At 45.0% G+C, this 17,508-nt stretch overlaps 1 protein-coding gene across 1 annotated transcript in view; it reads left to right on the plus strand.

The window, feature by feature from the left end:
- Positions 1–17,508, plus strand: part of HS2ST1 (heparan sulfate 2-O-sulfotransferase 1) — a 68,220-nt gene that overhangs the window by 32,868 nt on the left and 17,844 nt on the right. The window lies entirely within an intron of this gene.

The following is a 17,508-nucleotide window of genomic DNA, read 5'->3' on the forward strand; positions in this document are numbered from 1 at the left end:
TAACAATCTCTCGCATTCCGACGCGTTTGGTATTTATTGAGAGTGGGCGCAGAGCGAGAATGGTCCTCTTACGAGCCGTATAGACGTTTAATACACTTCCTGTGCAGGTGTAACTTTTCTCTTGTTTAAAAAAAAAACTCGCTATATTTTATCGGGCTTGGGCAACGGCCAGGTTTTCCTGCCATAGCTGCGCCGTCTCTCAAAGACGCGCAATATAAACTTTCTAAAAGCACCGTTCGGCGCGTTTCTTTCTTCGTGGGTCATTGCGTGCGTCACTCAGCCAGGGTTGAGCCGAGTCGGCGGTTCGATCCCTACATCTACCCAAGCAACACCGGCGTTTTGTTACGCGCGTGCATCGACCAAACGGATCCATTGAAATCAATTCGTTTGGTCAAGAAGCATCCATTTCACTGTTGGTGAATTGATTACTTACAGTGTGTCCAAATTACGTGAGCATTATGCCAAATTTCGTTTTAAAGCTTTCGTGACTGCAGGGATTCATATTCTTGGTTCTTTCGGTAAAGTCCCGTAGAAGGGAAATAATAAAATGATAAAAAATATAAACCAATTAAATTCTCACGACTTTTCGATTGCAGCACGAGCAATCGAAACGTCGTGAGATTTTTATTTTCTTATTTTTATTATTTTATTATATCCCTTCTACACGACTTTACCGAAAGAACCAAGAATACAATATGCCAACGTCACACTATATCTTCTTGACGGTGCTGAGACAGCTGTGCTAAACAAGACAGCAATACGAAACAATGCAAACGAGACGGTAAAAACAAAATGACAAATAGCGGTGAGCCACATCGTTGGCAAATGGATACTTGCAGCAAATCTTTAACCCCTCTTCTCGACAATGCACCAAATCGCTGGGCGGAGGGGGTGAAATTACGCGTGCTTTTGCTTAGTGCTGTCTTCTGCAACCTGGCGCTGGGTGGAACCTCTGCATGGTCCTCCTGTGTGCTCTGCTGCCTTGCTCTGTGTATGGTGGCTTTATGCTAATACGCATTTTAACGATCGCATGCAAAATAGATATCCAAGGTGTTTGCGATCGCCGCCACCCCCCCCCCGCCCAGGAACACAGCAGTTATCGTGAGAGCCACGTCGGACGTAATCGCATCTCTTAACCTCGCGTTTCATCTCATTGGAAAAGAATCATCATTAAAAAGTGCCTTCTAGAAATGTGGCTCGTCAACAGCAGAGGGGAAAATTATAATTAACAAGACCAAAGATTTTGATTTAAAGCTTTCGTGACTGCAGTAATTCATATTCTTAGTTTTTTCGGTAAAGTCACGTTGAAGAGAAACAACAAAATAACAAAATATATATAAAACAATAAAAAATTCTCACGACGTTTCGACCATAACTCAAACGGTCATCATCAGGTGTGTCGGTTTGCATAAATTTATTTTGAAAACGGCATATTTATTTATATATATAAAAATAACGTTTGCGTCACGCGCAACGATGGCAGTTTGCCAGGACTAGTCCATCTATTTTTTGAAAAGAGGAGGGGGGAGACGAAATTTGTTTTTATGTATGCTGTCTGAAAGGCACTGTAAGCGTGAACAATCAATCAAGAACTGAAATGATTTATCAAATCTTTCCAATGATTGCTAAGATAGAATCCATCTTCTCGGTTGAAATTGTCTCTGTGTTTGTATATGTGGATAGCCTCATGAACGAATCTCTCATGGAAGCCAGATGGCTTACAAAGAACCTCCGTCTTGGAAAAGTCAATGGCATGTGAGCCTACTGAATTAGAACAATGATCTGCTACGGCCGAGGTGTTGGTCCTACCGTGTTTAAGGTCTGCTTTATGTTCACGAATGCGGTCCGAGATATGGCGTTTGGTTTCTCCAATGTAACTACTACCACAGAGGCAACTTAGTTTGTAGACACCAGGGTATTGTATGTCCGGAATCACATCTTTTACAGACGGAACCAGATCACGGATTTTATGTAATGTGTTGAAACGAACCTGGATCTTGTGTTTATTCAAGATTTTGGAGATCTTTTTTGTGATCCCAGCAATGTAGGGTAAAGTGATGGTTTTGAAAGGCTCCTCAAGAGGGTTCTTCTTCATGGTTTGAGTGATAGCTTTGCGGATTGTATAGTCGGAGTAACCATTAGCCCTAAGAGCTTGGTGTACGTGCTTGAGTTCACTGCTTATGTGTTCCTGGTCGGATATGCATTGGGCTCTATGATACAGAGTCTTGATGAGAGAATTCTTCTGTGATGGATGGTGGTGGGAATCCGGTTTCAGATAAGCATCCGTATGGGTAGCTTTCCTGTAGACAGAGTGGCTCATTGAACCATCAGGTCTCTTTTTAATTAGGACATCCAAAAAAGGTATCTTGCCATCTATTTCGACTTCCATGGTAAATCTGATGGCTGGGTGTATGGAATTGATGTGGTCGAAGAATTTGTCTAGAGCAGGCCGGCCATGTGGCCAGATGACAAAAGTGTCATCCACGTACCTCTTCCATAAGGTTGGGCGCAGAGTGGCAGTCTGGATGGCGTCAGTCTCAAATTTCTCCATGAAAATGTTAGCTATAACTGGAGAAAGGGGGGAGCCCATTGGGGTGCCCTCAGTTTGTTTGTAGAAAGTTCCATTCCAAGTGAAGTATGTATTGGTTAAACAGTGTCTCACCAGGGGGGGTACCTCAGTGTTTAGTCCTTGATGAACCAAGTCTTCAATGATTGCAATGGTGTCAGGTACAGGAACCTTGGTGAATAAGGAAACTACATCAAAACTGACAAGCAGGTCGTCTGGGGACAGGGAAATACCCTTGATTGTTGATACCAGGTGAGTAGAATTTTGTACCGCAGAGGTGGTCTTTCCAGTGAAAGGACGCAGGATTTCAGACAAAAAACGAGCTAGTTTGTAGGTGGGGGAGCTGATAGTAGAGACTATGGGACGAAGAGGTGTATCAACTTTATGTATTTTTGGTAAGCCGTATAATCTTGGTGGCCTGGCAGCAGACTGCAAAGTGTGACTGCAAAGTTTTAGCTAAAGGTCTAAACTTTGCAGTCACACCTAAACACATACCAGTTAATGATATAATTGCCCAAGTAGACGTTGCTCTCAGGGGCCTGGGTCACATCGCTGCAGACGTAGCAAGATCTGAAATCGCTGCAACCCTCAAAAACGCTAAGATGCCAGCTAGCAACCTCAGCAAAGATGAGCGTTTTGAATTATATAAATTAAAAAAGAGGAATGATATTGTAGTTCTCTCAGCTGACAAAGGCAATGCTACTGTTATCATGGATAAAATAGAATACAACAACAAAATTAAAGAATTACTCGACGATGGTAGTTATACAAAAATAAAAAGAGATCCCACCAACAGCCTCGTCACACAAACCAACAAAATAATTTCTGATTCAACCGCATTAATTGATCAATCTAAACAGTTTTCGTTGAAACCTTCTGCTGCCAGGCCACCAAGATTATACGGCTTACCAAAAATACATAAAGTTGATACACCTCTTCGTCCCATAGTCTCTACTATCAGCTCCCCCACCTACAAACTAGCTCGTTTTTTGTCTGAAATCCTGCGTCCTTTCACTGGAAAGACCACCTCTGCGGTACAAAATTCTACTCACCTGGTATCAACAATCAAGGGTATTTCCCTGTCCCCAGACGACCTGCTTGTCAGTTTTGATGTAGTTTCCTTATTCACCAAGGTTCCTGTACCTGACACCATTGCAATCATTGAAGACTTGGTTCATCAAGGACTAAACACTGAGGTACCCCCCCTGGTGAGACACTGTTTAACCAATACATACTTCACTTGGAATGGAACTTTCTACAAACAAACTGAGGGCACCCCAATGGGCTCCCCCCTTTCTCCAGTTATAGCTAACATTTTCATGGAGAAATTTGAGACTGACGCCATCCAGACTGCCACTCTGCGCCCAACCTTATGGAAGAGGTACGTGGATGACACTTTTGTCATCTGGCCACATGGCCGGCCTGCTCTAGACAAATTCTTCGACCACATCAATTCCATACACCCAGCCATCAGATTTACCATGGAAGTCGAAATAGATGGCAAGATACCTTTTTTGGATGTCCTAATTAAAAAGAGACCTGATGGTTCAATGAGCCACTCTGTCTACAGGAAAGCTACCCATACGGATGCTTATCTGAAACCGGATTCCCACCACCATCCATCACAGAAGAATTCTCTCATCAAGACTCTGTATCATAGAGCCCAATGCATATCCGACCAGGAACACATAAGCAGTGAACTCAAGCACGTACACCAAGCTCTTAGGGCTAATGGTTACTCCGACTATACAATCCGCAAAGCTATCACTCAAACCATGAAGAAGAACCCTCTTGAGGAGCCTTTCAAAACCATCACTTTACCCTACATTGCTGGGATCACAAAAAAGATCTCCAAAATCTTGAATAAACACAAGATCCAGGTTCGTTTCAACACATTACATAAAATCCGTGATCTGGTTCCGTCTGTAAAAGATGTGATTCCGGACATACAATACCCTGGTGTCTACAAACTAAGTTGCCTCTGTGGTAGTAGTTACATTGGAGAAACCAAACGCCATATCTCGGACCGCATTCGTGAACATAAAGCAGACCTTAAACACGGTAGGACCAACACCTCGGCCGTAGCAGATCATTGTTCTAATTCAGTAGGCTCACATGCCATTGACTTTTCCAAGACGGAGGTTCTTTGTAAGCCATCTGGCTTCCATGAGAGATTCGTTCATGAGGCTATCCACATATACAAACACAGAGACAATTTCAACCGAGAAGATGGATTCTATCTTAGCAATCATTGGAAAGATTTGATAAATCATTTCAGTTCTTGATTGATTGTTCACGCTTACAGTGCCTTTCAGACAGCATACATAAAAACAAATTTCGTCTCCCCCCTCCTCTTTTCAAAAAATAGATGGACTAGTCCTGGCAAACTGCCATCGTTGCGCGTGACGCAAACGTTATTTTTATATATATAAATAAATATGCCGTTTTCAAAATAAATTTATGCAAACCGACACACCTGATGATGACCGTTTGAGTTATGGTCGAAACGTCGTGAGAATTTTTTATTGTTTTATATATATTTTGTTATTTTGTTGTTTCTCTTCAACGTGACTTTACCGAAAAAACTAAGAATAAGACCAAAGATGTCTGTGCTCAAGCGCTTTGCATCAGGCTGTAAGTCCAAAGCATGTACGTCATGTACATCTTATTATAAATGATTGGTGTATTATCTGATGGCGTTTCAGGTTGCCATGAAGGCTAATAATTAAACGTACAGCCCAAGAAATCGCAACGAGGACCGTGCCAACCCTGCAGATTTGTTCGTCGCTCAGATCTGCCTGTGTGTCGATCCGTCGTTTGCAATAGTGTTGGCATGCGTATGGGAAGGACACGTGGTATTTTAATTTTAACCGCCAGGCTGGTATATCGTCTTTATAGAATACGCCAGATATTTCAGAGAGGAGAAATTGCATCATCGAGGTGACAGATATTCAGTCATAATTAGAACGAGAGAGAATGGAACAAACAAACAAAAAACACCTCTACGGTAACACTGCGGCCCAAAAAAGCAAACGTGTACAATTGGCGGCGTTTCAGGCAATGGCCTTTATTCATTTATATTTTTTTCTTTCAAGGCAGTTTTATATGCCAAATGTATACAGTTTTTTTTTTATTCCTGCTTGTGCACCGCTGCTATTGCAGCAGCAGCAACATCGCCAAGTACATTTTTTTAAGATTTTATAGTTTTCATCTATCCTAAGAGTGCCGTAGCTGAGCAAACTCATGATATCCTGGGTTATAAGAGTTGTGGGTTTATAAATGTGCTGAGTTGTAAGCGTTGTTTGTCTCCTGCTATTAGGCAGATACAATGTTTACTAAAATGGCTACAAAGCAGTGCTCTAGTATTGATTCTGAAACTATGAATGAGGATGATGATGGTCATACAATGCTAAGCATACGTTTCTTAGCAAAGCTTTCCCCTTGAGTGTGTGGGATTTTAAATAGAATCATTTGACATTACCGAGTTCCCTGCTTAATGGGTAAGGTGAACGTGCGTGTGATTTGTAGCGCGTGCCCCATAACCGTTGTGTCAGATGCGGTTTGATAAATGAATGATTGAGGAATTAATGAATCCCTGTTGCCGTTGAGTCGCTGCGAGAGGCGTGAGCAGGTTAATTTTCTGATGCGTATGCAGACTGAAATGAAAACGCTGCTTTTTTTTACATCTCATTGAAAATTATACACGTGCAGAAACATACATTCCACAATTAAACACAACGCCAATTAATATTTAATTAGCGATCAATAGCAATTTCCCTAATTGACCACATGAAACGCGCAAAGCCGTTGGTCAAATTAATACGGTCTTATGAATAATTCAATCCAATTTGGGATTTGGCTCACCTACAGATGAGTAATAATTGCAAAAGAATGTTTGTTCCGGCAAGACCATTGAAAGGGGGGGGGGGGCAGCATGCTCGTTTCTTTTCATGTGCACGCACGCTCTCGTCTGTTGGAAAACAACTCGCTCGATCATCGTGTTTAAGGTTAAATTTATGGGCACCTTTATTGGCGCTGGCCCAAGCTAACCGGTTGAGTGTGTTGGGGGCGACCGTGCCAAGCCCACGATATTATTGCTGTGCTCAGTCCAATCTGGCCTCCCATCTGTTTACCCCATTTGGCCGCGTCACTCCCAGACGACGATGACGGAAGAGGATGGCGAGAGTTGGGTTCAAAATCTAGCCGCCTTCTCTGCAAACTTCCTCATTCGAGGTGCTGGGCCACCGTGTTTGTTGTTGTTGCCCGACCTAGTTAGGCGTCCGCCCCATGGTCAGCTCATTTAATTTTCCAAGTTACTCGCGCTCGCCCATTCTTTTGTCCAGCGTCATGTGCCACGGTGGCGAGATGTTAACTGCCTTGCCTGGTTTACAGGAGTTAGCGAGTTCGATCCTGACCCTGACGATTCCTGTATATTTGGAGTTTGCGTGTTCTCCTTGTAGTCACGTGGATTTTCTCCAGGTCCTCCCATTTTTTTTCCTCCACATTTAGAAATATGCTTTTAGGGTAGTTGGCTGATTTACATTTCCACATGATAAGCCACTTCATTGAGCTATTATTTGTGGCCAGGTTGCTTCTGAAACAGAGCTACATAGCTCAGTGGGCCTTGCCTTGTGAAATAAAATAGTTTTAATCGTTTTTATTACGTAAAAAAATTTAGTTTCAACTGTTACATACCAATTTGCCCATGAAGCTGTATTTAAAAAAAAATATTTTCATCACTATCTTTAGTCCATCATATTTTACACCCGTGAAATGTTCATCTAGTGCAATTGGAGCAGGTAGATCAGGTGGTATCTTGTGTGTAGCCTCTTTGATTGTTATCAGATTACAAGAGCTCTGGTTTGGCTCAGTAGATTAGAGAAATGCCCTAACCCTGCCTAGCACCACCCATCCAAATCATCTGCTTGTAATCAACTCCCTAAGCACCCAGATAAGCCATTGAAAAAAACATCAATTTCAATTGAATTGTGCCCTAGATTTTACAAATTAATTGCACCCCAACATTATTGCTTCATATCAGAAGAGTGGGCTTATATATACTGGCAAATCCTGAACAGTGTAATGAGTTAAATATTCATGTGTCCACATACCGTGCTGTGAGGGCCCATAAGACTGGAAGGGAATAATGTGGTCATTTTATAAATTACACTTTTCCATTTTTTGGTCTCATCTACTCGCTGTTCATGCAATAATATTCTCAATTGGAGGCTTCCTTTTCATTTTATTCCTGCATATTCTCCCTCTGAAGTGGCTTATCCGAAATTTACTTGATATAAAGAACGGGCAGGTCTTTTTTTTTGCCGATAGTGGAAGTTTTACGGCCATATTCATCTTTTATTTGCGCAGCTCAAAACTTAATGGAATAAATTTATGCTCCCCGCATAAAGTGTGGCTGCAAGAACGCACGCTCACTTGCGACACCGTTTAATGTTCATTTCGATCAACGTGATACTTGTTGAGGCTGTTTCAGAGATGTCTCGCTTCATTGTTTTTGTAGAACTTCAGCCTACCATCAATGGGGACGCCCAGACAGTCGGGTCCAATGATCCTTTAATCAACATCATCATCCTCATTCTCCCTGATCAATAAATGCAAGCACTGTCTGTAGCTAATTAGTAAACCGTTTTGCTGGAAAAATTCTATTTTTCTGTGCACGCAAGTAGTTTTAGACAGCAAAAGCACACTGGGAAGCCCCCGCTTGTTTTTGCCTGGCAAGGTGACGGCACTATTATTGCAATGTTATAGCGCACGCAGCCCGTGTGTGTTGAGCACCGGGGGTCATCCAGAGCTGGATTTGTGACCTGTTCGTTTTATGCAGCAGCGAGGTAACGAAATATCGGTTTCAAGCTAAGCAACGCTCGCCAGTGCAATGTCGCCCACCATCCTGCTGTTAATGGTGCCCGAGGCACGTTTGCTGAGAAGCCCTCCACGTGCATTGCGGGGGACAATTTGGCATGAGCCTGAGGCTGCACACACAGCTTCAAATAGTTTACGTAGTGGATAAGAAACTCCCAAGATTTGCCGTAAAGAGTTGGGTCCCTCTGATCACTCGCACACGCAACGTGACGTGCGGCGCTCATCGTAGGGGCTGGTTCTGTGTCAACGCACTACATTACAAAAAAAAATACCCGTAATGTTTGTTTAAATCCCTGCCGCGTTGTTTGTATGGCAACGCGAAGAAAACTTAATTTTGATGCTAATTTAGGCCATGTTGTTTAAGAGGGAACACTTCACGCTGCCAGGTTCCCCCATAAATGTGCGATTTAGAGCGATAACTAGCGGAGATGATTAAGCAATCTTTAACGAGTTTCTTTCGCTGGTGATATACATTTGCTGTGAATGTGTTTTATGTGAGAAAAATCAGTGAAATGTATATGGGTTTTTGGACTTCTAAAACTGGACAAACAATACATTTAAATATTTGTTGTCTCTCTTGGAATTTGAGCCAGTTTTCGTTACAAATGGGCTATTGGCATCATGCGGTGAGACGATGTGTCCATCCAGAAGGCTCACGGTGCATTGCAAACCCAATACGTTAGAGTGACCTGCTGAAGAGGCACTCTTAGAACTTCTTCTGAAATGCCTTCAAGTGACCTTTTTTTATCCACGTGTTCAGTGTGCTGCACTTTCACACCTAAAACCGAACTATACTATTTGTTTACCAGGTAAAGCCCACTGCACTTTTTTTTTTTAGAGGCAACCTGTCCAAACATGGGTAGCTCATCGAAGTGGCGTATCCTATGTGAGAATTATAACATAAACGCATGTTTCTAAATGTGGAGGGCAAAACCGGAGGATCATGAGAAAATGACACGCGGTCACGGGGAGATATACAGGCATCAAGGTGTGGGATCGAATCCACGACCACCTGCGTACCAGGCGTGGAAGATAACATCTCGCCACCGAGGTGCCACCTGCCTTGCTAAAGAGTAAATGTTCGTCACGTGGAAGATGTTTCTCACATGGGAAATTCTCTAGAGCTAAAAGTTGGGCCACATTAACTGGAAAACCAAATTTTATATATTTTGTTGTGCAGTTATTGGTGACTTGGTTAAGACCACAAACGCGTTACACTTGAAATCCCAATTTTATCACAGAAAAATGCCCAGATTCAAACAAATGGATCGCATCGGTGCCAGCTGAGTGTGTGTGATTAGTCCAAGAAAGGCTGAGCTATTGGTCAGGTGTGGCTTCTTGATATGTCAAATTGATTGTCGCGTATAAGCGTGATTGTCAGTCTTTTGCCATTTAGCGGTTACCCAATTATTGAATGGCGATAGCTTAGTCCAAGTTTAGCTGGTTTAAATTCAATAAAACAGGCATGTGAAACAAACATTGAATAGTATCCATGTTTTACAGACTATCTTATCTCGAGGCTCGACCAGTAAAATTCTTAAATTTATGTTATTGTCCACCCTCAGCAGCTGTAGCCGTTTAATTTGCTTTTTGTAATGCTAATAAAAAACACACTTAGAAGAAACTGACCAATAACACCTGCAAACAAGTGATTTTCCTCCAATTTGCAGTCTCAAAGACTCGGTGGTAAATACTGATGCAAATAATTTGCTGCAAATTTTTTTTTTATTCCTTGACTGTCATTTTCAGTAAAATTTTGGGCTGGGAGCTCTCCTCTCGCGCCTACCCACCTCCCTCCCCGCCCGCCCGCCTGCCCGCCTGCCCGCTGGTGCAGGGGATTGTGAGCACTCCATCACAAAGCGAGCCATATGGCCTGTCTGTACATAATAACCCCCATCATATTACGCTGATGTAGGAGTGAGTAACGGCCGACCGTGGTTGCTGCATTCTTATTAACCGTTTTCTGGACGAGCCATCGTTTGCTAACGGCCTGAGCTGAATCGCAGCTTCGCCGTTGCTCTGCCCTTTTGTCTTTTTTTCCCCACAGCGGCACGGCCGTTTGAACCTACACGGCAGGCTTCCCTGCGCAGTGAACGGGCGTGAGACCTGTCCGCTGTATGCCTGCTCCGTTGCCGTGTTTTGGTGAAAACTCTCACCTAAAACCGCAGTCGTTTAACGTGTCCATGCCGATTGTTTTCAACCGCCGCTGCGACGTAAATAGAAAAGGGAAAGCAGAGGTGGAGGGAAAATAAAATAAAAAGTTACGACGTAATTTCATAGCTGGGTGGGTTAAGCCAGGCAGGAGGCAGCAATATGGAATATGCACGCTGATTTACTGGCTCGTGCAGCCTTGTGTGAAGAATCGAAACGGTGTGCGAGGAGCTTGCCGGATATTAAGAGCGGGCCTCGGGTCGCAAACTGCGCTGAATCGCCACGAGCCCGCTGCGGGATGTGGACGACGTGCGTGACCCCAGGCGTCACGTGCGCCCCCCGTACCGTTAGTGGCACCACCGCAAACGTCAATTTGTCAACAAGTATCCAGGTGGTTTATTGGGCACTAACACCATTACCAGAGCATTGAGCCAGCACTGCTGGTGGTATATATCTATGCTGGCGTTGGAATATGGGTTGCAGCTGCCTGTTAGTAACTTTATTCTGTAAGTTAGAAACTTGAAATTTTTTCTTGTTCCTCTGACTGTGACTCATCTCTATATATAAAATAAAGATGCCTACTTTTCTATGCAGTGTCTTCTGATTTGGTTCCCTTTAGATGCCACTGTGGACAATACATCCTTATTGAATAGTGATTGAAGGGACATCAGAAGTAATAATTTTGTTAAACTATTAAAACAAGTTTAACCAGGTAAGGCCCACTGAGCTACAGTGAGGGAAAAAAGTATTCGATCCCCTGCTAATTTTGTACGTTTTCCCACTGACAAAAAAATGATCAGTCTATAATTTTAATGGTAGGTTTATCTGAGCAGTGAGAGACAGATTAACAACAAAAAAATCCGTAAAAACACACGTCAAAAATGTTATAAATTGATTTGCATTTTAATGAGGGAAATAAGTATTTGACCCCTCTGCAAAACATGACTTAGTACTTGGTGGCAAAACTTTTGTTGGCAATCACAGAGGTCAGACGTTTATTGTAGTTGGCCACCAGGTTTGCACACATCTCAGGAGGGATTTTGTCCCACTCCTCTTTGCAGATCTCCAAGTCATTAAGGTTTCGAGGCTGACGTTTGGCAACTCGAACCTTCAGCTCCCTCCACAGATTTCTATGGGATTAAGGTCTGGAGACTGGCTAGGCCACTCCAGGACCTTAATGTGCTTCTTCTTGAGCCACTCCTTTGTTGCCTTGGCCGTGTGTTTTGGGTCATTGTCATGCTGGAATACCCATCCACGACCCATTTTCAATGCCCTGGCTGAGGGAAGGAGGTTCTCACCCAAGATTTGACGGTACATGGCCCCGTCCATCGTCCCTTTGATGCGGTGAAGTTGTCCTGTCCCCTTAGCAGAAAAACACCCCCAAAGCATAATGTTTCCACCTCCATGTTTGACGGTGGGGATGGTGTTCTTGGGGTCATAGGCAGCATTCCTCCTCCTCCAAACACGGCGAGTTGAGTTGATGCCAAAGAGCTCCATTTTGGTCTCATCTGACCATAACACTTTCACCCAGTTGTCCTCTGAATCATTCAGATGTTCATTGGCAAACTTCAGACGGGCATGTATATGTGCTTTCTTGAGCAGGGGGACCTTGCGGGCGCTGCAGGATTTCAGTCCTTCATGGCGTAGTGTGTTACCAATTGTTTTCTTGGTGACTATGGTCCCAGCTGCCTTGAGATCATTTACAAGATCCTCCCGTGTAGTTCTGGGCTGATTCCTCACCGTTCTCATGATCATTGCAACTCCACGAGGTGAGATCTTGCATGGAGCCCCAGGCCGAGGGAGAGTGACAGTTCTTTTGTGTTTCTTCCATTTGCAAATAATCACACCAACTGTTGTCACCTTCTCACCAAGCTGCTTGGCAATGGTCTTATAGCCCATTCCAGCCTTGTGTAGGTCTACAATCTTGTCCCTGACATCCTTGGAGAGCTATTTGGTCTTGGCCATGGTGGAGAGTTTGGAATCTGATTGATTAATTGCTTCTGTGGACAGGTGTCTTTTATAGAGGTAACAAGCTGAGATTAGGAGCACTCCCTTTAAGAGTGTGCTCCTAATCTCAGCTCGTTACCTGTATAAAAGACACCTGGGAGCCAGAAATCTTTCTGATTGAGAGGGGGTCAAATACTTATTTCCCTCATTAAAATGCAAATCAACTTATAACATTTTTGACATGCGTTTTTCTGGATATTTTTTGTTGTTATTCTGTCTCTCACTGTTCAAATAAACCTACCATTAAAATGATAGACTGATCATTTCTTTGTCAGTGGGCAAACGTACAAAATCAGCAGGGGATCAAATACTATTTTTCCCTCACTGTACATCACAGCTATTTTTCAGAAGCGACTTGGCCACAAATGATAGCTCAACGAAGTGGCCTATCACGTGAACATTTTTTTAGCAGTCAAATGCTCTATGAACGCGTGTTGCTAAGTGTGAAGGCACAAACCGGAGGACCCAGACAAAAACAATCCACGCAACCACAGGGAGAACATGCAAACCCCTTATTTGCAGGCGTCAAGGTCAGGATCGAACCCACGATCTCCTGCATACCGGGCGAGGAAGTTAACCTCTCGCCACGGTGGTGCCCGTGAGTATTCGGTGCCTTCGAGGAGCCGTGAAGGTTCCAAATGTAAATGTTTTCACCTCGTGGAGCGATGCCGATAATAAGCACGGTTGGATGGTAATTAGGATCAAAAAGGACGAGGGATTTGTATGTAGTGGTGTTGTTTTTTCATTGACGTGCAAACCCACCACGACGTGATCCCCACTCAACAGAGGATGTGCAAAATTCGGTTTTCTGCAACTACAACAAAATAGGGCGAAGCTGACTGGCCCAGGGTTGCCCTCAACAAGCACCGTGAAAAGAAAAAAAAAATCTAAATCTGCGTGCCACTTTTTTTTTGTTTGGAGGATCCGTCGAGTACCTTTTGGCAGCAATTTAAAAAAAAAAGGAAAAGCAACGGCCCACAGGGTCACTTGGTCTTATTTACGCGGTTGCGCCAGTGCATTGTGGGTGCGGCCCACGTGCGGCGGTGCGCTGCCCCCTCCCGTGGCGATCGACGCCAGCTCGCGTAGCGAGCGGCTGCTGGAAATCCGCGTGATTTTTATTTTTGTTATTTCTGCTCTCTGCGCTTGGTTCCTGCGCTCGGTTCTTTGGCGACGTGCACGTTTAAAGCGGAGAGATTCGCATGTTAATGGCGTGCTGTTTATGCTGCGCGTGCGTGTATTTACGCGAGTGTGAGTATGCGGTAATGCTGCTGCCGTCATTGCCTCGCCGTCTTCAGTTGCGATTAGCGGTTCGCAACAGCGCTGCCTCTCAAAAATGTTTTGCGTGCATAAATGAACTCGTCACATTATGAATCTGTGGTGCCGTTTACAAGCAAGAAATGCATCGAGCATAAAGAAACTAACTATAATTGCTGCGAAACAAATTACAGAGGTTGGGTCATTTGAAAATAATACGCATCGCTAAAACGAGCAAGGAGAACCCATAAAACATGCATATATCAATTACCTTGCATACGCGAGTGTGTGTGTGTGTTTGTATATAATATGCAAAATCTAAGTGTGTGATTGCCACATATGTGATCGTCTGGCGTCTACGTACATGGAGCGCATGCGCTCTCTCTTTCCTTGGACCGCTGAAGCTTTCACATCTGACGGCTCTGCTCCCCCGTCCACATGCTGTTGCCAACTTTCTCTTCGCCTCGGTCGATTTAACCCTCCCGGCGCGGGACTTGCCGCCCCCACCGCTGCCTCCCATGTGCCAGGAATCGAACCCGGAAGCACGTGGAGAGGGGAGGCTCTCGTCAAATGCGTTGTCGACTGAGGAGTGTTCTGCGCTGCGGGTAGTTGTTCACACGTCGTGGAAATAGCTCCTCCGTTCGGAGCGTTTTTAACTATTTGGCTGCTGTAAATGTCCACACGGTAAGCCACTTGGTTGAGCTATCATTTGTGGCCAGGTCGCTTCTGAAAAAGAAGCTGATAGCTCCATGGGCTTTAACTTGTGAAATAAAAATTGTTCAGTAGTTTCATTATTTTTGTAATTGTCTTACCTTTCCTATACTTTGCACTCCTTTCGTGATTTTGTATTGTTTGCTGTTGTAACCTTCTGACCTGCCCCCCCCCCCCCCCCCCTACATCTGTGAAAACGAGCATTATAGCACATAGGATTCCTCCTCCAATCTGAATAAAGATTCTGATTCGGGTCTTTTGTGAGTGGTAGCAGCGACGCCCTCGGCGCGGCGGCAGAGCAGAGATCGGCATTTTTTTACGAAACGGCGTCAGGGAAATCGACTGTGCGACACGACGGTGCTCCGGTGTCTCCACAGTGGAAGGGGTTTTAGCTGCAAGCGGAGCGAGGTGCCGTGTCAATCAACGGCCGTGACACCGGCACCTCGTACAGCTTCTAACAGGCTGTTGAGGCAAGTGCTCTTATCAAGCGCCTAATGAAAGCCAGTACAGCACATGAGGAGGGGGGGTGGGTGTGGTCAACACAACGCCCCGCCGTCTTTGTCTCCCGAGTGCTGATGCTTACCGCACCAGGTACTCGTTTAAGGCTGAGTTGACCTGGGGGGGGGGCCCAGGATCGTTTCAGACTTTTGTGTCATTGGTGTTGGCTGTGAGCTGACATTGAACTGGGTCACTGGGTTCTGATGCTCAGTGCACTAACCACTACATTAATGCTCATTTATACACACACATAGCATGGGAATGATATGCACGTGATTACACACTTACATATTTTGCATTTACATGTACAAACAAACCCTTGGTCAATCCATTGCTTAGTTTCAGAGGTCCAATTAGATCTGGTGCTTTCTGGGTGATAAGGTCAAATGAGCAATACAATTTAAAATTCTATAATCTCCAAATGTGTTCCTGTCTGCATATCAATGCTCAATATATATACACACAGGTGCGCATAAAAATATGCATGTGCTGTATACATGCATACGTGCATGCATGCATATCAACATATGTATGGCAATTTCTCCATCCGGTGAATGCGTACCCGTGTCATGAATGCCGTCTTATCACACTTATGCAAATGTAATACACACGCAAAAGATTATTTGATATATTACATACATTGTCCTGAATCGGAGTGTTTAGGCAGGCCAGGAAAGAACCCTCGATGGTTTTGATTTTGTTTAAAAAAAAAAAACTGGCTGTGGTAAACGATAACATCTATTTTTTATCGATCAAATCAAAATCTCCTGCCGTTTTGCACACCCACATTGGCCTCGTGTTAATTGCATCCATGCGTGGATGTATGCGTGCGTGCGTGCGCGCGTGTATACGCGAGTGCGTGTGAAAGGGGAGCGGTAGTGCAGTGGTTAGCGCACGGCGCCACGAACCCAACAACCGTCCGATTCCCACTCGCGACCAAAAAAGTGGCGAATATTTTTTTGTTACATCCATGCCCATCGTCCACCGGTGAATTAGTCTCCACAAGTTCACAGTCCCGTTAGGCCCCCGGAATGTAGTGCAGGCAGAGTTTTTGGTAGGGCACTGAGTGCCCGCCCCTACCACCACCTCGCTTCCCGAGACCACAATTGTAAGCCTCCGATCTTTTTCCTGCATCTCGAGGCAAGCTGCAACTAGTTTTAGATATCCAGATAAAAGTTTAAAATGTAATACTATTTTCACACTTCGAGCGTCGGGCATGCAAGAAACTGCGTACAACCTTTCCTGCTTCATCATCATCGCCCTGTGTGTGTGTGTGTCTGTTCTGTAGTCCAGTTAGGCAGTCTACTTGGCAAGCGTATGCTTCCCACTGGAAGAAACGTCGAGGACGGTGCCACGTGACGGGTGTGAACCTGGCGCATTGCGGCGTTTGCGCAGATTGTGCAATTCTTGGTGGAGGCGTTCGATGAGAGACTTTCGTTGACGGCCCTGAGGGTCAGAGTGGCAACAATCTCGGCCTTCCCCACGAGGAAGTCGAGGTGGCACGCAGTGGGGTCCTCCGAGAGCCCTGTCAAGACTTGTCAGTGTCATGAGGCAGGAGAGGCCACCAATAAGGTTTTGTGGGGGGGGGGGGGGTAGCTCCCTTTTACGCCTGGTGCTGAACGCTCCATTTTAGTTCTCTCTTTTGTACCCTGGGTGCGACGTGCTCCCAAGAGGCTGTCAACTCTCAAAACACTGTCTCGGTTGGCGATCACCTCATTGCGAAGGAGGGTTTGGCAAAATACGAGCCCTTGTGGTGGATCCTCCATTTACCGTCCTAAATAAATGGGAAGGGCAGTGTCATGGACTTGCCCCCCACCCCCCTCCTTGTTTGTCTTGAAGGTCCTTTCCTAGTTCCACATCAACTGGGAGATTAAGCGTTGTAGGAGTTTTTGCCCCCACCACCTTTCTGCTCCCCGGCAGAAGCAAGGCTTCATTGGCTCGACCCGGGTTTGTCGGTCGTTGATTTTCTGTCTCTTCTCTGTCTGCCAACGTGAAGGAAGGCAGAGCAGCTGTTTGTGTTGTAGAGAGAAATAAAATGGGGGGGGGGGGGGGGAGGTGGCGGCGGCTTCCAAACAGAGGGTGGCCACTTGGCGTGCCGCAATGCATCCAAGAGGCGTGTACGAGATCAAGAGGCGCGGCAGAGTTGAGCGGTGTAATCCGTATTCCACCAGGGCCACGTCGTCACGTGTTCTGGGCTAGCAAAGGGGATGTCGTGCCGCTGGCATGAATCTGCAAGGCCGTGGTGTGGAGCTCCCCCCCTCCACCTCGCATGTTCACCAAAACACTGCAGGCCCAATTTGTCGGGGGGGGGGGGGCTCAAAATGGCCGATTTCAGGAACGCGTTGCTCTTTGCCGCGGTGACCCAGTAAGAGCTTCCTGCAGGTTGAAGATCCTTTTTTTTGCCTCTGTCTAAGCTCTGTCTTGAATTAATTTGTATACAGTCT

The sequence above is a fragment of the Petromyzon marinus genome, chromosome 22 (assembly GCF_048934315.1).
Source record: "Petromyzon marinus isolate PM22_M1 ecotype Great Lakes invasive population chromosome 22, UKy_Petmar_22M1.pri1.0, whole genome shotgun sequence".
Lineage (NCBI taxonomy): Eukaryota > Metazoa > Chordata > Hyperoartia > Petromyzontiformes > Petromyzontidae > Petromyzon > Petromyzon marinus.